The following is a 27,884-nucleotide window of genomic DNA, read 5'->3' as shown; positions in this document are numbered from 1 at the left end:
GCTCCCTTCCTGGGCTATTAATATCAGCCCCCAGCTGTCTGCCTAGCCTTTGCTAGCTATTAAATTAGGGGGGACCCCACGTCATTTTTTTTGGGGGGTCCCCCATTTTAATAGCTAGTAAAGGCTATGTATTCAGCTGGGGGCTGATATTAGTAGCCTGGGAAGCTCCGTGGGTATTACCCCCTTCCCAGGCTTCAAACATCTGCCCCAGCCGTCTGCTTAACCTCCGCTAGAGCCTAAAATTAAGGGGAACCCCACGCCAATTTTTTTAATAATAAATCCTTTATTTTAATACTAAATGACAAGTACAGTAACCAACACTATCACTGTACTTCATATATATGTGACTGACATGTTTCTATCTATCTAATCTATGTGTGAAGCTCTATTCTGTCTGTTATAAATTGTCGGGTACCGCTGCTGAATTGCCGGCCGGCTTTTTTAAAGAGACGGTGCATGAAAACACTATTATTTTTTTTGATAAATCCTTTACGCTAAATGACAAGTACAGTAAGCAGCACTGTCACTGTACTTCGTATATATGTGGCTGACATGTTTATATCTATCTAATCTATGTGTGAAGCTCTATTCTTTCGGTTCTAAATTGTCGGGTACAGGTGTATGCCGCTGCTGAATTGCCGGCTTTTCATGTTTCACTGTTGGCACTGTTCCCATCGATTTGGGCAATCACTGTAATGCCACAACCACCATGGCTGTGGCATTACAGTGAGTGGCAGACAATCCCTGCATGATTGGTGCTCTAAATAGCGCCAGACATGCAGGACAAGCTTTTGGTGCACGAACAGTTATCGAACATAACCTCGAACAGCCGAATTTTTTGCAAATCGTTCGGGTTCGTCGAACAACTCGAACACCGCCCAAAACAGCTCGAATTTGAGATTGGCGAACAGTTCTAGTCGAACACCGCTCATCTCTACTCTTGACTCTTAATAAATATAACAGCACAGAATTTTGGATCTATTACTAACACTCATTTTCAAGATAGTTAAATATTCTAATCACATTATACTAGTTATAATAATTATAATTATGCTTTTGTGGGGTTTTTGCAGCAATGCAAAGAAGATAGGAGTATGAATAATGAGAAAACATTATACAGTCCAAAAAGAAATTGCATGCGCATTGAGTAAAAAGAAGTAGAAAAAAATATACACAACTAGGAAATACGCTTACTATGTTTACTATCATTCATAACGGTATTTTATCACCACTTTGATCTGTTACATATTCTAAATAATATATCAGTTGTATTTAAAAGTTACACACAGAGTTTGGATCAATACTTGACATTTATTAAGACTACCGGAAATCGTTTCAACATCTTTCCATAAAATTATATAGCTTAAAAATAAGTGAAAAAAGAGCCAGGAAGTAATACAACAGCATGATTATAATACTGGGAAGTTCTCACACAGTTGTGGATACAATAAAGCTAAAGAATTTGCAACATTTGTTATGTGTTAGATGTAATATTGCAAATTGTCCTATGAAAACCAATATATTTAATATTCAAACCCTGTTGAGGGACCAGGGGAAGATTATCTAATGAATTAATACAACACAGGAAAATATGGCATAATAATAAATAATAAGAATAAGAATAATACTAATATGGTAAATGTGACATCTATGTCATTGCCTACAATTCCTGCCTCTGCTTCTGTCGCCAGGCGGCGCAGTGCTCTCGTTGCAGGTGATGCAAGGCGTCAGATCTAGTTTTTTGTTCTCTGAGACTTGTAGTCCCATCCATACTGGGAGACATAGAGTTAACTGCACTGTGGTTTGGGTGGGGCTGCAAGCTATTTAAGTTCCTGAAATCCTGTTGTCCACTACCAGTTATAATCTGACCTGCTAATTGAAACTTGCCTTGCTATTCTCCCAGTGGACAGTCTTGACTTTTTACCTTGGCTTGATTTTTGACTATTTTCATTCTTTGCGATATTGTCACTACTCCGACCTCCTGATTGTGACTGATTACATCAGAAACAACCATTCTATCCAACTATTCTCTTGCCTTTGGTTCGCTCCTCCGGATAGCAGCTCTTCCATGGAAGCAATTTACTGGACCTTGTTTTAAGTCCAAAAAACTTATACCGGGGTTAAAGGGTAAACCTGGTGTTCCTCTGGAATCTTCCTGATGGAGTGGCTTGTGCCGTGTCTGTCCAAGTTAGCCATTTTGAGCCTGGAGTCTCTGACAGACGGAAGAGTAAAGATTTCAAAGACAAAAAGAGAACTAATCAGTGAGAACTATAGTATGTACATAAATTTAACGATCTCAGATTCTTAAATATTTTTGTACATTAGAAGGGAATAATTTCCATACTTACATCAATTTATATAGTTTTATACCAAATAGAAACTTTGCATGATGTGGCTAAGACATATCTAGACTTCTGATTTTATGCTCTTTTTGAAAGCCAGGTCAAACAGGAAAAGAGAACCTGAAATCAAAGGAACATAACACTGTGAAGTAACATCAATCAAAGAAGTGGTCATAGGGACCTATTAAAACCAAAACCGCTTACAGTAACCCAGATAAAATGACCACTCCAGTCAAAGTAAAATACATAATCTTACTTTATTAAATATACAAATAATGACATACACAACCTAATTAAAAATACAAATAAATAGACATTATTAAAACCTATTGAAAGTGAATAAGTATAGCTTAAAATGATAAAAGTAAATTCAATGTAACATTTATTATGTGCCCTTGATATTACTTTAAATATACAGCAAAGTGAACAGAAATAATTGAAATGAAAGTATCATATATTGAAAGACTGAATATGCTTGAAATTCTATAATGAGATCCAGTGTGATATAACATTTATAATATACTCAGATAACATGACACTCCATATGAAGTGAAATGGACAGAGGTAATGGAAAGAAAAATCTTACGCAACATAATAGGAACCAGTGTACACACGCATGTCCACCATGAGGAGTCTAAGTTGTGAAGCATAAATGCCAATAAAAGGACATGAATGAAAATAGGCATGTCATATTGTGAAAAGATAATACAGTACAGCAACTGGACAAAAAAAGATTTAGATTAAAGAGTAATAAATGTTTTGAAACAAAAAAATGTTGAGTTGGTCAGGCAGATAGAAAAGTATGCACATTAAATAATAAAAAAAATGGTAAGTGAACATATCATATATAGTACAGGATAAATACCAGTGCAAAGAAAGTAATGAATCAAGTAATGAATCAATCAAGTACCCATAAAAATATACTAGTGTGAGGAGGCGTATAAGTCATACAGTTCTCCTCTGGAAATGTAATATGCAAATTGCCTCTTCAGACAGTAGGATGACAAGAACTCTAGTGCCACCTATTGGAAGTAGCAATCCTAAAAGCCAATATCGACCTTCTACCTTGTCATATGACTTAGGATAAAAGCCAATCCAATCAGTCCTCTTGCTCTCTATAATAAATACATACTAAAGTTCCAAGATACAATAGGTAGCAATATCTTACAGTGTACAGACGACAATGAATTCACACTGAGGATATTCAGATAGTACAGATGATGCTATGTGTCCTTCACCTCACCATGCAAGGTTGTCTCGGTGCAGTAGACCACGCCTTGAAGCTTCTGTGGGAAATTAGGGTCCATTTTGTCTTCTCAGTCCCCATTTTATGCTCTAAATCTATCACATTTACACAGAACCCCCCTACATTCCAAGTGCCTGAGAAACTGAATCAAACCAGACACCTAGACACATCTATCTCTAAATCTCAGAAAACAGTTGCTTGCTTCTTGGCATAAAGCCCTTTCTGTTCAGGAGTGTATATAAACCCTACCTGCATTTCATTAAAGCAGAATCTCTTGCTGGACACTCTTCTGTGTATTGATTCTCTGAGCTCATTCATCACAACACCTCTTATGTAGCCTTACACATCAACTTTGGTGGGCGCTTTGCCTCCACAGTAAATTTGGCCCCCGAAAAAGACCGGACAACAACTACTCTCATCCTGGTTACTTTGATTGATGTCTTCTGGAATGGAAAGGTAAAGGGGCTATTTACAAACAAAAATAAACTTTTTCTTACAATTCATCTATACTTTCCTGGTAATGCCTTCTAAGTCTGGGTGAGTTGTATATTAAGTCCGGTCAGTAACCCTATATAAAAAGAGATTTCATGTATGAGTAAATGACGCTGTTCTCCCAGAAAATCTATTGCTGTTGTCTGCTTCTGAGTTGTTTTTAATTCCACTAGCATGTCTTGGTTTCTGGTTGGTCTATAGAGTACATAAAAACATAGCTGAAGGATTCCCACCTCATAGAATTCGGCATTGGATGTGAATGAAGGGTAGAAGCTCCCCCTGCTGTCCCTGTGTGAGCCAGACAGACTAAAAGCCTAGAAGCCTAGATAGAATGAGAAGAGAGAAGTTGGGGGCCACAGCCCTCACTCTGTTTGCCTTGCTTTGAAATGCCATAATAAGAATACTGTGCAATTGGTTTCAGTAGAGGAATCCATACTTAAGTATAGAATAAAAGCAAGATGCGAAGAAATCTGCAGAAAGAAGAAGATGGGGATGAGAATAAAATTACATCGGAATTGCGTATCAGATAATTGAGTGCAGAGATGGAAAGGGTGCAGTGGAGAAATGTGGAAAGTTGTTAAGAAATGCAGAAATGAATTTGAGTGGTGTTTAAAAATTATGTTAAATGGGAAAGGTTTATACTTAATGGTGCTTGGTTGAAAGATCATGGCTTGGAGGGTACTGCCCAGAGTTGGTTGAAAGTTTCCAAGGATGTGAAAAGAGATGGTTACAAAGATCTAAAGGGCAATAAGTAATATTATTATGTGAATGACCCTCGAACAATTCAACTGACTACCACGCCGAGTAGTATTGTTGCCAGCCCTACTCCTCAGGTGCCTCCAATTACAATGGACCTGCTAAATAGACATGTTGGAACTGTGGACAGAAAATTGTAGAAAGACAAAGACAAATAGTTAGCTCATCCTTGAAGCAAATCCGCGCTCAGAACCAGCAGTACAACAGGAGACCAATATAGGAAATAAGTATGTTTCAGCATCAGGATAGGGTTAAAACTTGTAAAATTTATTGTGGGCAAATAAATAAAAACATCACCCTAGGTCACAGCCAGCCAAAATGTACATATTTTTCGGACTATAAGACGCACCTAGGTTTTAGAGGAGGAAAATAGAAAAAAAAAATGTAAGCAAAAAATGTGGTTATAATGCACTGTTGAGGGGGAAGGGGTCTGCCGCTGACACTGGTATAGGGTAATGTCCCCCAATTCTGATAATATCCCCCATCCTGGTATATATGCCCCCCTTCCTTTTATACTTGGCCCCAATCCCCATCCTGATATGCATGGCACCCCTCCATCCTGAAATGCATGGCACCCCTCATCCTTATCCTGGTATGCATGGCACCCCTCATCCCTATCCTGGTATGTATGGCACCCCTGATCCCTATCTTGGTATGCATGGCACCAATAATCCCTATCCTGGTATGCATGGCATTCTTCATCCTTATCCTGGTATACATGGCCCCCTCATCCTTATCCTGGTATGCATGGCACCCCTAATCTCTATCCTGGTATGCATGGCACCCTTCATCCCTATCCTGGTATGTATGGCATCCCAGATCCCTATTCTGGTATGCATGGCACCCCTAATTCCTATCCTGGTATGCATGGCACCCCTAATCCCTATCCTGGTATGCATGGCATTCCTCATCCTTATCCTGGTATACATGGCCCCCTCATCCTTTATCCTGGTATGCATGGCCCCCACATCCGTATACTGGTATGTGTGATCCCCCTCATCCTTATCCTGGTATGTATGGCACCCTCATCCTTATCCTGGTATGTATGTCCCCCTCATCCTTATCCTGGTAGGCATGGTACCCCTAATCCTCATAACGCTGCACATAAAAAGTGTAGCCGAAGTGCGGCTCCTGCTGCTGCCGGGCGATCGCATGTGCCACTATTAAAGGGCATGAATATTCACACCCTTCCCACACCCATAGGTATGGGGAGGGGGTGAATATTCATGCCCTTTAATAGCGGGCACACGTGATCGCTCGGCAGCAGCAGGAGCCGTGCTGTGGATACACTGTGTGCCGCTATTAAGGAGCATAAATATTCACTGCTCCCGAGTATTTAGTCGTGCTCGGCATTTGTTTTACTGTCCCTGCTGCTGCATGTGTCATAGCTGTTAGACAGCTGTCACACATGCAGGGATTGCCTGCTCCTCTCCATAGGCCTCAAGAAAACCATTCTCTCCTGGTTCTCCTCCTACATCTCTGACCGCTCCTTCACTGTATCTTTTGCCGGCTCCTCTTCTTCTCCTCGTCCCCTTACTATCTGGGTTCCACAGGGCTCAGTACTAGGCCCCTCCTCTTCTTTCTATAGATTGCCCCTATTGGACAAACAATCAGCAGATTTGGGTTCCAGTATCATCTCCATGCTGACAACACCCAATTATACACTTCTTCCCCTGACATCACCCCTACCTTAATACAAAATACCAAGGATTGTTTGTCTGCTGTCTCTAACATCATGTCCTCCTTCTATCTTAAACTGAATCTCTATATCTCTAAAACTGAACTTCTTGTATTTCTCCCCTCTACTAACCTAACTCTACCTAGCATCGAAATTACATTGGAGGATTCAACCATAACTCCCAAGCAGAATGCTCGCTGACTTGAGGTCATATTCGACACTAAACTTTCCTTTACTCCCTATATCTGATCACTCACCAGCTCTTGTCACATGCATCTTAAAAACATCTCCAGAATCCAACCTTTCCTCACCTTTGAAATTGCTAAAACTCTTACTGTCACTCTGATTCACTCTCATCTGGACTACTGCAACTCTCTTCTGATCAGTCTCCCTCTTACCAAACTTTCTCCTCTCCAAACCATCTTGAATGCGGCAGCCAGGGTCAAATTTCTGTCCAGCCGCTTCATCGATGCCTCCATCTTGTGCCAGTCATTATACTGGTTACCCATTCGTTACAGGGTCCAATATAAATTCATCGCTCTCACCCACAAAGCTCTCCACAGTTCTCCACCACCTTATATCTCCTCTCTCATCTTTGTCTATCGCCCTATACGTGCCCTCCTTTCTAGACATGACCTAAGACTAACATCCCCCATAATCCGAACCTCGCACCTCCATCTCCAAGACTTCTCTCGTGCTGCGCCAGTTCTCTGGAATGCACTACATCAAGTGATCCGACTGATGCCTAGACCCCATGTCTTCAAGCGCGATTTAAAACCCATCTCTTTAAACAAGCCTACCACCTCAACTACTCACTAAACTAACTTTCCCCTGATCCCTCCTACTAAATATTATTCATAATCTGCTCCCTACTATTCATCTGTCTCCACACCCTCCATGTACATGATAACTGCACTCAATACTTGATTATTGCACTTAAACATACTGGCTGATGACCAGATCATGCAGCCTTATATGAAAATTCCTATTTATTAAAATTGCCAGACCTGAAATAATAAGCACTTTTTACCTATTGTGTCCCCCCATTTCCTTGTAGATTGTAAGCTTGCGAGCAGAGACCTCACTCCTAATGTAACTGTTTAAACTGTCTTACCTTGTATTGAAATTATTGTCTGTACATGTCCCTGTTTAATTGTAAAGTGCTGCGGAGTATGTTGGCACTATATAAATAAAAAAATATTATTATTATTATATGTGTCACAGCGGTCTAACAGCCGTGACACTTGCAGCCACGGCGACAGTAAAAGAAATGCCGAGCATGCCAAAATACTCGGTGAGCACCCGAGCGTGCTCGCAGAAAGGGTTAATGAGAGATAATCGCTCATCACTAATGGGGATGAGTCCACAGGACCTGCTAAAGGTTGTAAAAGGAGTAGAATCCACCCAAGCAAATGCCGAGGCAGAAGGGGAGGTAGACAGAGGATAGAAGTTAATTTCCAGGCAGCCTTGAATGGGAACTATAAGCATTAGCCAAAAATCTGGTTCAATTGTGGGAAATCTGGGCACATCAAAAGAAACTGTAAACTATATTCATCACAACAACTCCAATCTGGCCTTGCATATCAACTCTGGTGGGACCGTTGAGTCCACACCTGCCTCAACTGGGCATATATAGCCAAAACTGATGTTCGATGGGACACAGTCTTCATCATTACAGTCAATGGCCCTGACAGCACATGCACGCAAATCCTATTTTACTGGGCTTCATACGTAAGCCGTAAAGGAGCCACTGGCATTAGAGTAAAATGCAAAGTGGATATAGTTCAATACTACCATTTCAGAAAGTATTAGTGTGACCTCATCTGAACTGTGCAGTTCATTTACAAGCAACAGTTCATAAAAAGTTTTCCTTGGAGATACTACAGTATAAAGAAGAGCCACAAAGGGCATAGAGGATCTTAGTTATGATAACTTAGTAAAATAAATATGTTTACTTAATCTTGAGAAGAGACATCTAAGGGGGTACATGATTAACTTGTACAAAGATATACAGGTCCATCTCACTAAATTAGAATATCATCAAAAAGTTAATTTATTTCAGTTCTTCAATACAAAAAGTGAAACTCATACATTATATAGAATAATTACAAACAGTGATCTATTTCAAGTATTTCTTTCTGTTAATGCTGATGATTTTGGCTTCCATCCAATGAAAATACAAAACTCATTTTCTCATTAAGTTAAAATAATTAACAAAAACCACCTGCACAAGCTTCCTAAACATTTAAAAAGGTCCTTTTGTCTGTTTCACTAAGCTCCACAATCTGTTACGATGTTAGTAGATACCCTGAAGTCCAATGGCGTGGGCCAAGGAAGAGACTGAGACAAGAGTAGTGTGAAAGTCTATTTTAAACGCAGGTGCAAAAGGTCACAGCAAACAGTTTATGAAGGTAAGTTCATTCCAAACAATATTTCTTAGAACATAATCTGTAAGGCACGGCCTACATTACTTTTGTGAAATGTAAAACGCTAACAATAGTCCCAGTTTACTTAGGTACAGTAATATGCAAACAGAAATAAGGATAGTAAGCAGGCGTAGGTATTCCTCAGTTGATTGTAGACTCACGTAGTAAGTAGAGAAGACAAACTGGAATATGGACCTTGATGCTGAGGAATGCAGGAGGTGCAGCGGTGGAAGCAGCGATGTCTTAGGCAGAGCTGGAGCCGGGTATTAAACACTGAGCAAAGATGGTGACTTTACCGGAAATGTAAAGATCCAGGAGAAGTCCTCTTCAGGAAGACAAACGTTCAGTGATCTCAGAGAGAGTGAGCAACAGCCAGCGGTTCCTTTCAGCAGAAGTCCCTTTAGCAGAGGATTCAGGCAGCAATCCTTTCAGCGGATGACTAGGAGTAAACACAAGGTCAGCAAGACTCTATTCAGAGGGCTAGCACAGGTGAGTAGCAAGCTACATGCACACAATACTCAGGCAAGGCATGATTGCAACACATGCAGTTTAAGTAGATCCACAGGCAGGAAGCACATGACCCCAGTGAGGCAGTGGAAGCCATCTTGGCTAAGGGAAAACTACTGGCAAAGTAAAATTAAACCTGGCATCCTGACACAATCATGGGGAAGACTGCTGACTTGACAGATGTCCAGAAGGCAGTCATTGACACACTCCACAAGGTCCCAGAGTTCCAATTTTCATTTGGGAATGAAGGTCCCAGTGTCTGGAGGAAGAGTCTAGAGGCACACAATCCAAGCTGCTTGAGGGCTAGTGTGAAATTTCCACAATCAGTAATGGTTTGGGGAGCCATGTCACCTTCCCTCTGCCGACAAGATTTTTGGAGATGGAAATGTCATTCTCCAGCAGGACTTGGCACCTGTCCAAACTGCCAAAAGTACCAATACCTGGTTTAAAAACAACAGTATCACTGTGCTTGATTGGCCAGCAAACTCGCCTGACCTTAACCCCATAGAGAATCTATTATAGAGAATCTATGGGGTATTGTCAAGAGGAAGATGAGAGACACCAGACCCAACAATGCACATGAGCTGAAGGCCGCTATCATAACAACAGGGGCTTCCATAACACCTCAGTAGTGCCACAGGCTGATCGCCTCCATGCCACACCGCATTGATGCAGTAATTGATGCAAAAGGAGCCCCGACCAAGTATTGAGTGCATTTACTGAACATACATTTCAGTAGGCCAACATTTCGGATTTTAAAAACATTTTTCAAGCTGTTGTTATATTCTAATTTACTGAGATAGTTTGGGGAGTCATGTCATCTGCTGGTGTAGGTCCACTGTGTTTTATCAATACTAAAGTCAGCCCAGCTGTCTTCCAGGAAATTTTAGAGCACTTCATGCTTCCCTCTGCCGACAAGCTTTTTGGAGATGGAAATGTCATTCTCCAGCAGGATTTGGCACCTGTCCAAACTGCCAAAAGTACCAATACCTGGTTTTAAAACAACAGTATCTCTGTGCTTGATTGGCCAGCAAATTCACCTTACCTTAACCCCATAGAGAATCTATTATAGAGAATCTATTATAGAGAATCTATGGGGTATTGTCAAGAGGAAGATGAGAGACACCAGACCCAACAATGCAGACGAGCTGAAGGCTGCTATCATAACAACAGGGGCTTCCATAACACCTCAGCAGTGCCACAGGCTGATCGCCTCCATGCCACACCGCATTGATGCAGTAATTGATGCAAAGGGAGACCCGACCAAGTATTGAGTGCATTTGATGAACATACATTTCAGTAGGCCAACATTTCGGATTTTAAAAACATTTTTCCAGCTGTTGTTAAATTCTAATTTACTGAGATAGTGACTTTTGTGTTTTCATTGGCTGTAGGCCATAGTCATCAACATTAACAGAAATAAAGACTTGAAATAGATCAGTGTTTCTAATGACTCTATATAATATAGGAGTTTCACTTTCTATACTGAAGAGCTGAAATAAATTAACTTTATGATGATATTCTAAGTTAGTGAGATGCACCTGTAAATTCTCCATACAAAAAATATGGCCAAAAACTGTTTCATGGAAAAAATCTTTAAAAGTCAAAAGGGCACTTCCTCTATCTGGAAAAAAAAAGAGATTAAATCTCCAGAGGAGATAGGCTTTCTTTCTCTGTCCCAGTCTATCATTCTTAGTTTATTCACTGTAATTTACATTTGTGCTTTGTAAGTAACCCGTTTTCATGTACAGCACCATGGAGTCAATAGTGCTCTAAAACAAAGTCATAATAATAACTATTCACCTGTGATACAGCCTAGCTCAGGATCTTGTCAAAGTAGGAAACATTAATGATTTTAAAATAAAAACTTAGATACTTTTGTAGGCGAAAATAGGAAAATGCTTATGCACATAAGTAATCTTATTGTTATGAATATTGATCACATCAATTGACTTTCAGGATTAGAAGGGAAATGCTTGCTCTTTATGGCAGAATAGATCATACATTAGGATGTACCTATATCCCATTGTTTTTATCCTTTCCCATCCCTCAGTTGATCTTGATGGACAAAGGTCTATTTTCAATAGTTCTATGTAATTATTTAACTATGAATCATTAGTACAAGCAAATAGTGATGAGCAAATTCAAATTCAGTAGATTGTTTGAATTTGACCAATACATTTGACTGACTTTGACCTTACTCACTGTGAATTGAATGTGTCAAATTATGTCATAAGGTCTCTCTAGACCCCAGAATATAATAATGTTATCTAAGTAATACTCATCTCTCCCTAGCCCTTATAGGCTGTCAGTCGCTGTCATGCCACTGGTACTGTTGGGTTTTCAGCACTTCTAGTGTCAATTAGATCTCACAACGTTATGATGTTATGTTGTGCATCATGCTGAGAGGTCACAACGTTGCAAGGTCTAATGGGTGCCATAGGCAGCAAAGACTTGATGGGTCCTGTGGAGTAAAGAAGTTCAGTAACCCATGAATGAATGAAGACTAGGTGATAATAATAAAGCTGCCTGCACAATGTCAAAGCTTGGAAGAAGGTTTTTGTTCATGTATCACTTTCCCAGCTTTCTTAAATGTAGAAAAATGCTTGCCAGCCTGCTGATTTTTTTTGTCACATTTAAAGTGAATTTGACTTATGTCAAAGTGACTAGCCTATTTCTACAAGCAAATATAAGAAATTAGGTCTCTGATTACTGCTATTTATTAAAATATATGGAGAAGAGATTAAATGAGGAAGGATCATATTAAAAGTGGTAGAGAGACAGGCTTTGCTACTGCTTTCTAGTAACTGCTTATCTCAATCTCACCTTCAGCTGGATTTACAGCTACACTGCTTTATACTGCTGTAAAGAGTCAATTATGCTGCCTCTGAACATGTGCAATGCAGAGACATGAAAACAGTAATTCTGCTGTGTATGGGAGATGTCATAGTGACAAATAAAATGCTTGTGAGAGATGAAAACTGGTGAAAAATACAGGTTGCCAGTTTTGCAATGGTCAGAAAAAGTTTATTTTAAAAGTCTCCTGGGATGACAGGCACACTTTAAGATAAAATGTTAATAGAAAATATGATGTTATAAGCTTGTCTTTTTTAATTTTAATTGGTTCTTTCTGCTCAGTCTAATACTTCCGGTCTTCTGAGCTTTCACATTATATTGCAGGCATGTGCAGGGAACAAGTGTTTTCAGATTAATCATTAGACATCATCCCCTGTGATTTCTTGTTTGTTTAAAGTTGAGCTTATTGATGTGAGTTTCATTTGAATTAACATGCATATGATGCACTTCTTCCTAAATATCTTATTTATGCTATGAAAAGCAATATTGCTTCTGATGTGATTAACAAAAACATTGCTTTCCCATGGCAGTATGAAATATTGTTGTGCTTTGTGTGGCGAGTATACATTTACTTTGCCTTTGTATATGAATATAGACTTTCTTTAATTAATGAAGCACATATTACACTTAAAGTTATTGTCACACAATTATAACCTAAGGGTTCCAATTTTTAATGAGAACTGGGTCCTATATCCCCCTTTTTATGGAAGTGCTAGTCATGCTTCAACTCTTTCTCTGTTTATTAACTATGGGACTGAAGGAGAAAGTCAAGTACAGCACTTTGCAAACATTGGCAGTCACATACATAATAAGGGAGTGGTACCCAGGGCCGGCATCAGCACCTGGCGCACCCGGGTAAGTGCCAGGGCCCTGAGCAGGCGGAGGGGCCCACTCACTGTCGGGGACCATTGCACGCTATGGGACCCGTGAGCGGTGCGGAGCCAGCGCTCGCTCCCCCGCGCTTGCTCAGGGCCCCGGCACAATACTTACTTCGCCCCGTGCCTCCGCAGCAGCTCCTGTCTCTTCCGCGGCTGCTGCACTGTGACGTCTCAGGTCAGAGGGCGTGGTGACGTCTTTACACCGCGCTCTCTCCTGAACTGTCACAGCGCAGAGCGGGAAGACGCCAGCGACGCTGAGGAGTCCGGAGCAGCGGCAGCAGATGAGAAGTGAGGCGAGTATTTGTTTTTTTTGTTTTTTAATATATGGAGGCGTGGGGCATTATAAGGGGGGGAGGTGACATCCTGCAAGGTGCATTATAAGCGGGGGAGAGATGACATCCTGCATGGGGCATTAAAAGAGGGGGTGACATCCTGCATGGGGCATTATATAGGGGGGAGAGGTGACATCCTGCATGGGTCATTATATGGGGGGGAGAGGTGACATCCTGCATGGGGCATTATATAGGGGGAGGAGAGGTGACATCCTGCATGGGGCATTATATAGGGGGGGAGGTGACATCCTGCATGGGGCATTATATGGGGGGAGAGGTGACATCCTGCATGGGGCATTAACCCTAGAACGCATACCAGGGGCCTCGCAGGCCCGCCCTGTTAATTGTTTTCTATTTTCTGCAAGATTTCTTTAGTTAGAATTTTGACACTCTAGGTATTCCTCAGGAATATAGTTGTTTGTCATTTCCAGTTGTTCATTTATTTTTATGTTACAGGCATTTTCGGTATAACATCTCTTTTTTGAAAATACCCATTTTTATGGTCATGCGTTCTAGGATTAAAAGAGGGGGTGACATCCTGCATGGGGCATTAAAAGAGGGGGTGACATCCTGCATGGGGCATTATATGAGGGGTGACATCCTGCATGGAGCATTATAAGGGGGGTAACATCCTGCACGGGGATTTATAAGGTGGGGTGACATCCTGCATGGGGCATTATGTGGGGGGAACAGCCTGCATGGGGCATTATAAGGGGGGTGACATCCTGCATGGGGCATTATAAGGGGGGTGACATCCTGCATGGGGCATTATAAGGTGGTGACATCCTGCATGGGGCATTATAAGGGAGGGGAGAGGTGACATCCTGCATGGGGCATTATCTTGGGGGAACAGCCTGCATGGGGCATTATTTTGGGACCAGTATTCTGTATGGAGCATTACAAGGGGGCCAGTGTTTTGTACAGAGCATAATATGGGGGTCAGTATCCTGCATGGAGCATTATTTGGGGGACAGTATTCTGTATGGAGCATTATAAGGGGACCAGTATCCTGTACAGAGTGTAATATGGGGGCCAGTATCCTGCACGGGGCATTATTTTGGGCCAGTATACTGTATGGAGCATTATAAGGGGGCCAGTATGCTGTACAGAGTGTAATATGGGGGCCAGTATTCTGCATGGAGAATAATTTGGGGGTCAGTATTCTGTATGGAGCATTATAAGGGGGCCAGTGTTCTGTACAGAGCGTAAGATGGGGGTCAGTATCCTGCATGGAGCATTATTTGGGGGCCAGTATTCTGTATGGAGCATTATAAGGGGGCCAGTATCCTATACAGAACGTAATATGGGGGCCAGTATCCTGTATGGAGCGTTATATGGGGGCCAGTATCCCGTACGGAGCGATTCACCGGTTTCTCTGCTGTATCTGTGCATCATGAAGCGTGGTATGTGTTAAAGGGGCCCAGAGAGACTCTTTCGCCCGGGGCCCACAAAAACCTGGAGCCGGCCCTGGTGGTACCATACAGTGGTAACCACTGCCTATAGTACTATTGAAAGCAATTGTGTTTGACCCTTTTTTAGTTCCATAGAAAATGACTGGAGCTTCAGTTTTCATGCAAAAAAAAGACAAAACAAAATAATGATCCATTCAAAATGGGATCAGATATTTATCTGTTGGGTACATATTAGTGATGAGCGAGTATGTTCTGTTAACCCTTTCGGCGAGCATGCTCGGGTGCTCGCCGGGTATCTTCAGCATGCTCGGGTGTTATGTTTGATTCGCGCTGTGAGCATGATTGTCCTTAACAAGGAGGTGGGCACTGCTATGAAATAATAAATGTTATGGGGTGCTATAGTAACCTGATATAGTTACATAATATAAGAAAGAAGAGAAAAGACTCAGGATATACAACCATGCACACCCAATATTAGAAAAATGAAAAAATCTTTATTACATGATTACAGACTGACAACACAGAAAAATAAAAACAATTAAAAACAGACAAAGCATAGCAATATTCATAGGGGAGGAATAATGTAGTGTTCCAAAGTAATAAATCCCCCTAAAGCCACAGGTATCATTTAATATAATATATTTACCATCTCATAATACAATAAGGCTTATTGACCAAGCTATGTCACCCTAATAAAGGGTGGCACAGTACCACTAGACCAAATAAGGATAATAAACCACGTACTCCCAAATAATCGGACCATACATAATGATAAATAGATCAAAGAATAGAGGAATGAGTGGAAGTAGTAGTCTGCTTAAACTAGGGGCCCTTGTAATATCAGCGTATGTCAAAACATATCATCCCACCTGGTATACGATATGGGATCATGAATGAAGGCCCTATATATAACCAAGCAGACACTCTTAAGTGGTCAAAGGAAAAGGTCAAAAATAATAAAGTGACATAGTTACCTGTTGGCACCAGAGACCCTACGCGTTACGCTGCTAGACCGCAGCTTCGTCAGGGGTATGTTGTCAGTGGACACATGTGTATATTAAATAGTCTATCCAATTTAGTGTGATTCCCTTCAGGTGAAAATAAATACCCTCACTAAGTCTCTCCAGTATCGTGGCGGATCGAACGATCATTTCCTGTGAGCATGATTGGCGACTGTTTGACAGTTTACTAAATGTGAGGAATGCCTAAGAAACAGGCATTCCTCGCATATTAAAGCTGTCATACAGTTGCAAAACATGCACACAGCACGACTCAAACATAACACCCAAGCACGCTGAAGATAGTCGGGAAACACACGAGCATGCTCGTAAATCTCGAGTAACTAGCATGCTCGCTTATCACTAGTGGATATGTGAAAAAGTGTAATTATTCAATTACCAATTAGCTTATTAAAACTTAATCTCATGTCTGTATCCACCAGCCAAATTTTAAGTTGAAAACATAGACAGTCACTGGATACTATAGGCAAAACTCTTTACAACTGCATTTCATTATACAGTGGGTACGGAAAGTTTTCAGACCTCTTCAAATTTCTCGCTTTGTTTCGTTGCAGCCATTGGGTAAATTCTAAAAAGTTCATTTTTTTTCTCATTAAAGTACACTCTGCACCCCATATTGACTGAAAAAAACAGAAATGTGGAAAGTTTTGCAAATTTATTAAAAAAGAAAAGCTGAAATATCACATGGTCATAAGTGTTCAGACCCTTGCTCAGACACTCATATTTAAGTCATATGCTATCCATTTCCTTGTGATCCTCCTTGAGATGGTTCTACTCCTTCATAGGAGTCCAGATGTGTTTAATTAAACTGATAGGACTTGATTTGGAAAGGCACACACCTGCCTATATAAGACCTCACAGTTCACAGTGCATGTAAGACCAAATGAGAATCATGAGCTCAAAGGAACTGCCCAAGGAGCTCAGAGACAGAATCGTGGCAAGGCACAGATCTGGCCAAGGCTGCAAAAGAATTTCTACATTATTCAAGGTCCCTAAGAGCACAGTGGCCTCCATAATCCTTAAATGGAAGATGTTTGGGACCACCAGAAGTCTTCCTAGACCTGGCCATCCAGCCAAACTGAGCAATTGTGGGAGAAGAGCCTTAGTGAGAGAGGTAAAGAAGAATCCCAAGATCACTGTGGCTGAGCTCCAGAGATGCAGTAGGGAGATGGGAGAAAGTTCCACAAAGTCAACTATCATTGCAGCGCTCCATCAGTGGGGACTTTATGGCAGAGTGGCCTGACGAAAGCCTCTCCTCAGTGCAAGACATATGAAAGCCCACATAGAGTTTGTTCAAAAACACATGAAGGACTCCCAGACTATAAAAAATAAGATTCTCTGGTCTGATGAGACGAAGATAGAACTTTTTGGTGATAATTCTAAGCGGTATGTGTGGAGAGAACCAGGCACTGCTCATCACCTGACCAATACAATCCCAACAGTGAAACATGGTGGTGGCAGTATCATGCTATGGGGGTGTTTTTCAGCGGCAGGGACAGGATGACTGGTTGCAATTGAAGGAAACATGAATGTGGCTAAATACAGAGATATCCTGAATGAAAACCTCTTCCAGAGTGCTCTGGACCTCAGACTTGGCCAAAGGTTCACCTTCCAACAAGACAATGACCCTAAGCACACAGCTAAAACAATGTGGAAAGTTTTGCAAATTTATTAAAAAAGAAAAGCTGAAATATCACATGGTCATAAGTGTTCAGACCCTTGCTCAGACACTCATATTTAAGTCATATGCTATCCATTTCCTTGTGATCCTCCTTGAGATGGTTCTACTCCTTCATAGGAGTCCAGATGTGTTTAATTAAACTGATAGGACTTGATTTGGAAAGGCACACACCTGCCTATATAAGACCTCACAGTTCACAGTGCATGTAAGACCAAATGAGAATCATGAGCTCAAAGGAACTGCCCAAGGAGCTCAGAGACAGAATCGTGGCAAGGCACAGATCTGGCCAAGGCTGCAAAAGAATTTCTACATTATTCAAGGTCCCTAAGAGCACAGTGGCCTCCATAATCCTTAAATGGATTAAACTGATAGGACTTGATTTGGAAAGGCACACACCTGCCTATATAAGACCTCACAGTTCACAGTGCATGTAAGACCAAATGAGAATCATGAGCTCAAAGGAACTGCCCAAGGAGCTCAGAGACAGAATCGTGGCAAGGCACAGATCTGGCCAAGGCTGCAAAAGAATTTCTACATTATTCAAGGTCCCTAAGAGCACAGTGGCCTCCATAATCCTTAAATGGAAGATGTTTGGGACCACCAGAAGTCTTCCTAGACCTGGCCATCCAGCCAAACTGAGCAATTGTGGGAGAAGAGCCTTAGTGAGAGAGGTAAAGAAGAATCCCAAGATCACTGTGGCTGAGCTCCAGAGATGCAGTAGGGAGATGGGAGAAAGTTCCACAAAGTCAACTATCATTGCAGCGCTCCATCAGTGGGGACTTTATGGCAGAGTGGCCTGACGAAAGCCTCTCCTCAGTGCAAGACATATGAAAGCCCACATAGAGTTTGTTCAAAAACACATGAAGGACTCCCAGACTATAAAAAATAAGATTCTCTGGTCTGATGAGACGAAGATAGAACTTTTTGGTGATAATTCTAAGCGGTATGTGTGGAGAGAACCAGGCACTGCTCATCACCTGACCAATACAATCCCAACAGTGAAACATGGTGGTGGCAGTATCATGCTATGGGGGTGTTTTTCAGCGGCAGGGACAGGATGACTGGTTGCAATTGAAGGAAACATGAATGTGGCTAAATACAGAGATATCCTGAATGAAAACCTCTTCCAGAGTGCTCTGGACCTCAGACTTGGCCAAAGGTTCACCTTCCAACAAGACAATGACCCTAAGCACACAGCTAAAACAACAAAGGAGTGGCTTTAGAATAACTCTGTGACCATTCTTGACAGGCCCAGCCAGAGCCCTGACCTAAACCCAATTGAGAATCTCTGGAGAGACCTGAAAATGGCTGTCCACCAACGTTCACCATCCAACCTGATGGAACTGGAGATGATCTGCAAGGAAGAATGGCAGAGGATCCCCAAATACAGGTGTGAAAAACTTGTTGCATCATTCCCAAGAAGAATCATGGCTGTACTAGCTCAGAAGGGTGCTTCTACTCAATACTGAGCAAAGGGTCTGAATACTTAAGACCATGTGATATTTCAGTTTTTATTTCTTAATGAACTTGCAAAAATTTCTACATTTCTGTTTTTTTTCAGTCAAGATGGGGTGCAGAGTGTACTTTAATGAGAAAAAAATAAACTTTTTCGATTTTACCAAATGGCTGCAATGAAATAAAGAGTGAAAAATTTAAAGAGGTCTGAATACTTTTGGCACCCACTGTATATGGGGATGGCTCTTTTAGCATTATATAGTTGTCTTCAGTTATGATTTTAGAGTGATATTCCTTAATGACTTTAATAGTGACTACTCTTTTTCATAGACCCACATCATGTCAAATCACTTGGCTACCAATCTTTTGCCTAGACATTTTGTGGTTTGCTATGTCAAATGGGTGGTCCTGTACCTAAAATTATCTTATAAAATATTTACGTATCTTTACACCCTAACCACTTTTGTAATAGCCTTTATTATACAATATCCTACACTTCTTAATTTCTATCTAATCCCTAAATGTGTTTTTTTTACTTTACTTTCTGTGACGTTTCATTTTAGGGGAGTCTCACACTGGATGTCACAGGAAGCTTGGACTGCACTCACTTCCGTACAGCATCTATTGTCTCTCCTGGAATAGGACATCATCAGGGGGCAGAGCTGCAGTTTCTTACTACAGTTATTACCAAACATATAGAAGGATTGCAAACCCAAATCATCATCTCATATTTTTTGTACTGCCATCTAGGGCAAAAATCCAAGCAAAGAAGCAACGAATTCTAAATCTAAAAATTGCTCAGACAAGATAAGTTTATATTGTGCAATGAAGTCATTAAATTTTATTGAGTAACCAAAACACCCAAAAAAACACAAATCATAATACACGACATATACATATGTATACATAAACACAGAACAGTTTAAAAAGCAACAAGGTGTATGCAGCATAAGATATAAATAGTATGCAGCACACAGGTGAGGAAAATCAGGTCAGTGATCTTAATCAAAAGTACATAGCTCTGAGCCACTTCAATAGATTCAAAAAGCACAGCAGTAAAATTATGTCACTATAAAGTGCAAATGCAAATTTAGAAAAAAAAAAGTTAGAAGTGACTCAATGCCTTAAGGCTATGTGCCCACGATGCAGAAATGAAGCAGAAAATTTCTGCAACATTTCTGCATGTCCTTTGCCAGAAAATCGCGTGCGTTTTTTGGTCGCGTTTTTGACGCGTTTTTGACGCGTTTTTGTATGCGGTTTTTACATGCGTTTTTGTAAGCTTATTTCATGCGTTTTTGAGCACAAATAAAGTTATTGAAAAAAAAAAAAGAGGGAAATCCTGATGTCATTTCCTAGTTCAACCCCTCGTCACCATTTTGTTTTTTGCAAAAGACAGTATGCCACAGGAATTGCAGCCCCTGCGGGTCAGCAGACCATGCCTAAACCTTCTGCTAATGACTTGCTTAAATCTCCTGCACTACAACGTTGAGCAGGTAATATAAACTAAGTTTTTTTGGGGTACATTATTTTTATGTAGTGTGTGTACTAACCTATTATTGTTCTATAGGAGCGTTTAAGGAGGAGAAGACGACCAAAAAAAATTTGGGTGCACCCTATCTTGCAGGAGCGGACGGATAAGGGCCACTTTAATGTTCTCTACCAGGATTTAAGGAGGTAAGATATATGTGAAGAAAGTATAATGTCACCCGTCTATGCTGTTTTTTTAAGGTTTTGTTTGTATACTATGTTACAAAATTATCTTTTAATATTTTTTTTTTCTCTGTTTACTATAGTTTTCCTGAAAAATGTAAACAGTTCTGCCGTCTGAACATTATTGCATTTGATCGGCTGCTGAGCCTTATGTCTCCTGACCTGGACTTCCAAGACACTGTAATGCGAAGGGCCATCTCTGCTGAGGAAAGGCTGCTCATCACCTTGCGGTAAGTTGAATGTTGATTTATATGTACCTGGTTTTGTTCGCCACCCTGCGGTGATGGCTCCACTGTGTCTGTCGTTGTGTACATATTTTTGGCTTGACCATGAGATCACCATGCACAGAGATCAGATTGAAAAGGTCACTGATGTGTAAACTCTAGAGCAAACAGCGTAGGCAAACACAGACACAAAGTCAAAACACATTATAAATTGATATGTGTGAACTCAAGAGAAAACAAAAGATGACCAAAAAAGATTGAAAATGTGGAGCCCCCCCCCAAAAAAAAAACGCGCCCATTGTTGAAATAGTTTTTTGTAATAAAGACCTTAATTTTTTAAAAGATGAATCAATAATGGATAATTACTGTTGGCTTGTATTTCTTTTTATGGCTTTTCTAATTATCTATTTTTCCTTTTCAGGTTTTTGGCCACAGGAGAGAGCTATACATCACTGCACCTCCAATTTAGGGTTGGTAAATCCACCATTTCCAGAATTGTGAGGTGCACATGTACCGTCATCTGGCAGAAGTTGCAGCCCATCGTGATGCCTTCTCCAACCGAGGAGACTTGGCTGCAGGTTGCAGCAGGCTTTCAAACTGTGGCCAATTTCCCAAACTGCATTGGTGCTGTCGATGGCAAACATGTGAGAGTTCAGCAGCCACCACGATCAGGATCACGCTTCTTTAATTATAAGAAATATTTTTCTGTGGTCCTGATGGCGGTGGCTGATGCACATTTCAAATTTGTTGCCATTGACGTTGGTGCTTATGGCAGTACTGGGGACTCTCGGGTGTTTAGATCATCACAGATTGGGCTGCAAATTCTTCAAGATGGCGTAACGCTCCCAGCCCCAAGACCTTTGCCAGGTTCCACACATCCAGTTCCTTTTGTGATGGTATCGGATGAGGCATTTCCCTTACAGACCAACCTGCTGCGCCCATACCCACGAAGGGCACTGAATGCCCGGCGGAGGATTTTCAATTATCGACTGAGTCGTGCACGCAGATATGTGGAATGCACCTTCGGAATCATGTGTAGTCAGTGGAGGATCTTTCACACTGCCATCCAGTTGAATACGGAGACCGTTGACACTGTAATTAAGGCATGCTGTGTACTCCACAACTATGCTCGTGAGTACAGCACCGAGCAAGATGAGGAGTCACAGCTATCTGAATAAATTCTAGTTGTCAACTCCGGTCAGGGAAGGCCATCCAACTCTGGTGCCAGGGTGCGAGAAACCTTCGCTGACTACTTCATGAGTCCTGAAGGTGCCGTGCACTGGCAATACTCCTGTGCTGGTGTTGAGCAGCCTGACCAGCAGAGAAGATCTGATGAGCAATAAAAGAAGAACTTCCTCCTTTTTTTTTAAATAAAAATGTAAAAAAAAATGTTTCTAAAAAAAATAAATTTTGGTTAAACTTAAATTTGTCTAAAATATTTCTTGAATTGCAACCTTCTACATTTTGTTTTCCGACAATACGTCAACGCAAAAGTGAACAACCCACAAAGACCAGAGCCTGTAAATTGGCATTACTACCTAGAGCGCTCTTCACAAGTACTGTCTGCTAAAGTCAACCCTCACCATTGTTATTTGCTTGCGCTAAGAACAGAACTAGCAAATAACAGTGTTGAGAGTAGTATTCATCCAAAAAATAGTTGTCGTCCAAAATATCAAAGTATATTTCTAATTTAAAAACGACTGTATACAGCCGACCACATACGTAGATTAGTTTGAACAAATTTAAAAAATGTAGAGTTCCTCTGACCTGCGCTATGGTGAGCGCAGATCAGGGGAACACTTTTTCATTACAACCCAATCCAACCACATATACACTTGAAAAGAAAAATTAACAGATAGTTTAAATAATTTTTCTAATACGTAATATAGAATAACTGTAAAAAACGTTGTAAAAACAAAAAACAACAAACTTCTATAAAATTTAATCGGACAAACATTGCCCATAACTTGGGAAGAAATTACACACTGTGTACAGCACACCTGTCCTGTAATCAGTTTTGGGCCCTAAAATACGGGCAGCACCTGTAGGTTGTTTAATTATATAAAAAGAAACACCTTTTCTTACAGTCCCCTACGCCTGAAGCCTGGTATAGGTGACCATAAGAAAAGGTCTTTGTTAATTGTCTGATTCTCTAAAACATTGTGTATCTATCGACCTACAGGTGCTGTCTGTATTTGCTAGGGTCCAAAAATGCTGACAGGGAGAGGTAAAATTATTTAACTACATGTTTTGAAGGTCTTCTTCAAAGCTGTACCCAGGAAACATTTCTTGAGAAAAAGTAGAGTTGGGGGATGGTCCTCTGACAAATGATGATGCACCATGAGCCATTTGGCGACCATAACTTGGTTGCATATCTTCTGGACGGTATGCTGCAGCAACCTGCCCAAAACGCTGGGTTGCAGCTGCTGGTCGTGGTGGAGGCACACTGGGTTTGAAACAATTAAATATTCCGCATACTACGGCTGGGGGCGAGGGAAAAACTGCTGCCTCTTCAATTGCCATGACCATAGCGCCTGCTGCAGTCATGTACATGTTCTGCCTATCTCGTGGCAGAGATCTGATGCGGGCAGCTTGGGCTGAGCAAAATTTATCGATGGCATCTTCCTGGGATGCCCTTTCCGCAAGGCTGAGGGTTCGATTTGTGAGTGCTTCAAGCACAATAGTCCCACCCCCGTGGCTTTTGGCCTTTTTTTTGCCCGCCCTTCTTGATGCCACGAGATGAGCAGAACCAGACCCCCTCCCAGTGGGCCTCAACACATCACCAGCAGAGCTTCCAGCGTCACTTGGAGCAGGAGCAGGAGAATCAGTCACCAAACCCGTCCCGATGTCCGCTGGATTGGACAAAGAATGTGAGGGACAACCAGATGCTGAAGATGCCGAAGCAGATGGATCCGGTGAGGAAAGCTGGAAAAAGTCCTCGGATTCCTCCTCTGCTTGCTCTGTGTTTGTGTCCTCTTCTGCTGTTGGGGCCATGATGTTTCCTTCAGTTCTGTATATAATAAAAGGTAAATCCCAATGTAAATACAACATTTTTGGAAACATTTCAATTAATATGTTTTGGGAATTTACCTCCGCAAACTCCTACTGGTTAGTATGAAGGCCAGCTCGTCCGCAAAAGGAAATTTTCTTTTTTTTGGTGATGAGCCACTTTGCACCGACTGGTGATACTTCACCAGCCGGTCGGTGACCGATCTCCACCGATTTTTAATATCATACACTGCAATGACAAAACCAAAACAATTTATGAACTGCTTTAACACCAAAAAGTGCAATTATAAATAGATATAAAAATAAATTTAAAAATCAAAACTTACTAATTTCCTCTTGGGCATCACGTTCCACATTCACCCACTGGGGATACATTTGGCTCAACACAGAGGCCCAGGCATCTTTTTTCTTCTGCTTGTCTTTGTAATCAGGACTAGCTCGGTCCCATATTTCGGGATATTTTTCAATCTACAGTGAATAATAACGTGTGTGAATATTATTTTAAAAACAAAATGGAGGAATAAAAGATTAACCCCAAAAAAATAATTAAATAAACATATGGAGATATGTACGCACACACACCAACACTAACCCCTCACCTATATTGTACGGTTCTTTCACACGTCAATCTCCGGGACGAGTGTTGATGCCATTTTCCACACACAGCGGAGACCCACACACAGACCCATTGCAAAGCATGCTCGGTCACACTTATCTGTACTAACGTGGATATGTGGACGTGAGAAATCAACCTTACAGCGTATGCAGGAGCTTTCAGTGAATGAACCTACATACACTGTACAATAATCTTTCACTTTAATAAAATCTTTTAACCAAAAAAAATAAGTGGGCTCACGCATAGTTTTAATAACTAGCAAAGGGAAAGCAGACGGTTGTTGGCTGATGTTATAGTCTGTGAAGTAGCCAATAACCATGGACCCTTCCTTTGCTATTAATACCAGGCCGCAGCAGTTAGCTTAGCCTTTACTGGCTACTATATAGGAAACCCCCCCCCAAAAAAGTGACATGGGGTCCCCCTATAAATTGTAGCCAGCAAAGGCTAGCCACTTTGCCTTTTCTGGCTACTATATATGAAGACCCCCCCCCAAAAAAGTGAAATGGGGTCCCCCTATAAATTGTAGCCAGCAAAGGCTAGCCACTTTGCCTTTTCTGGCTACTATATATGAAGACCCCCCCCCCAAAAATAGTGACATGGGGTCCCCCTATAAATTGTAGCCAGCAAAGGCTAGCCACTTTGCCTTTTCTGGCTACTATATATGAAGACCCCCCCCCCCCAAAAAAGTGACATGGGGTCCCCCTATAAATTGTAGCCAGCAAAGGCTAGCCACTTTGCCTTTTCTGGCTACTATATATGAAGACCCCCCCCCAAAAAAGTGACATGGGGTCCCCCTATAAATTGTAGCCAGCAAAGGCTAGCCACTTTGCCTTTTCTGGCTACTATATATGAAGACCCCCCCCAAAAAAGCGACATGGGGTCCCCCTATTAATTGTAGCCAGCAAAGGCTAGCCACTTTGCCTTTTCTGGCTACTATATATGAAGACCCCCCCCCAAAAAAGTGACATGGGGTCCCCCTATAAATTGTAGCCAGCAAAGGCTAGCCGCTTTGCCTTTACTGGCTACTATATAGGAAGCCCCCCCCCAAAATAGTGACATGGGGTCCCTCTATAAATTGTAGCCAGCAAAGGCTAGCCGCTTTGCCTTTTCTGGCTACTATATAGGAAGACCCCCCCCCAAAAAAAGTGACATGGGGTCCCCCTATAAATTGTAGCCAGCAAAGGCTAGCCGCTTTGCCTTTTCTGGCTACTATATAAGAAGACCCCCCCCAAAAAAATGACATGGGGTCCCCCTATAAATTGTAGCCAGCAAAGGCTAGGCGGACAGCTGCGACCTGATATTAATAGCCTACAAAGGGGCCATGGTTATAGGCCCCCTCCCAGGCTATAATATCAGCCCTCAGCTGCCCCAGATTTGGCGCATCATATTTGTGCGCCAAATCTGGCACTTAGCCTCGCTCTTCCACGCTGCCCTGGTGCGGTGGCAGGGGGTAATAGTGGTGGGGTTCATGTCAGCGCCAGCTGACATGAAGCCCAGGTTAGTAATGATGGGCGTCTATAAGACACCCCCATTACTAACCGACAAAGTGTTAAAAAGAAAAAAGACAAACACCCAGAAAAAAATAATTTATTTGAAATAAAACACAATTTTATTTAATTATAATTTTACTAAAAAAAAAAAATAGTTACCTGTCCACGTTCCTGCGCTGATCTGCCATGCACAGCTGTCACATCTGGAGATGGTGACAGCTGTGCATGGCTGCTGTAAGCTCACACTGCCGGGAACACGTCCGCTCCCAGCAGCATGAGCCCCTGACTGAGGTCACCGGAGTGCATTCAGTCAGCGCTGCTCCGGTGACCTCCTTTACAGCACTGCTGTACCGTGGGAATTTCTCACGATACAGCGGGGCCATAAAGCAGCTAACCGGATCAGCGCTGCCTGAACTCCGGCGAACCCGTTCATTCTAGCGGCGGCAGCGGTTCAGAGCGGTCACATTCTGTGTGGCTGCTCTGAACTGGAGATCATCGTGGGACACTCGTGGACTACTACGGAGGGGTAAGGATAAGGTTGTGGTTTATTATTTTATATTTTATTACAGGAGATCGGTGGCTTCGGGGAATTAGGTGTCTAGGTGAGTATAGGTGTAGTATTTTATTTTTTACTTTATTTTAGGTGGCGATCGGCGGGGACAGGTAATGTATGAACTTTTTTTTAGGTAACCACTGGCCACCAATGAAAAAAAAGGGGGCAGTAGATTACATATTATTGGGGCCAATAAACAAAAAACTTTAATAATGATAGCACCCCCCCAAAAAAAAAAAAAAAAATAGGGGGGGGGGGATAGGGTCAATAATATATGGAGGCACATATGGGGGCTATTAAATTTAATTTTGGGGCACATTTTACAGCAGGATCAGTCTGATGGGAACTACTGCTCCCATCGAGCTGATCCTGCTGGCATGAGTGGACGGGGGACAGACATAGGCCGATGGGAGTAGTAGTGTCACATCAGCCTATGCCTGCCTGCTGACACAGACCCCACACAGACCCCACACAGACCCCACATACACACCACACAGACACATACAGACCACATACACACCACACAGACACATACAGACACTTACTGTAACGGGTCTGGAAGGCGGAACCTCTGAGCTACTATACAAGGGGGCGGTCCTTGTAAGGGAGCGGGTGGCAACCAGGCAGGCAGTCACAGCAGGTGACCGAGGCAGTCTCTGGATGAACGGGCAGATGGTCACGGCAAGTGACCGGGGCAGTCTCTGGGTGAACGGGCAGATGGTCACGGCATGTGACCGGGGCAGTCTCTGGGTGAACGGGCAGATGGTCACGGCAAGTGACCGGGGCAGTCACTGGGTAAAGGGTTGGTATGACCTGTGGCGGCTGAATGTAGACGTGAGCTCCCAGGTGAGCAGGCGAGAGTCTCTGGATAAACGGGTGGTCACAGCATGTGACGGCGGAGCCTCCAGGAAGACCAACAGACAGGCGGCAGATGAGCGTTCCCAGGTGAGCGGGCAGAAGTCTCTGGACAGGCGGGTGGTCACAGCACGTGACGGCAGAGCCTCCAGGTAGGCTAGCAGACAGGCAGCAGATGAGCGCTCCCAGGTGAGCGGGCAGGAGTCACTGGACAGGCAGGTGGTCACAGCATGTGACGGCAGAGCCTCCAGGTAGGCTAGCAGGCAGGTAGCAGATGTGCGCTCCCAGGTGAGCGGGCAAGCTGGTCCATAGACAGACTGACAAGAGTTGGAAGGCAGACCGTCGGA

The sequence above is a fragment of the Phyllobates terribilis genome, unplaced genomic scaffold, assembly GCF_046119375.1.
Source record: "Phyllobates terribilis strain yellow unplaced genomic scaffold, ASM4611937v1 Scaffold_1__5_contigs__length_1240528914, whole genome shotgun sequence".
Taxonomy (NCBI): domain Eukaryota; kingdom Metazoa; phylum Chordata; class Amphibia; order Anura; family Dendrobatidae; genus Phyllobates; species Phyllobates terribilis.
This window is presented reverse-complemented; position numbering follows the sequence as displayed.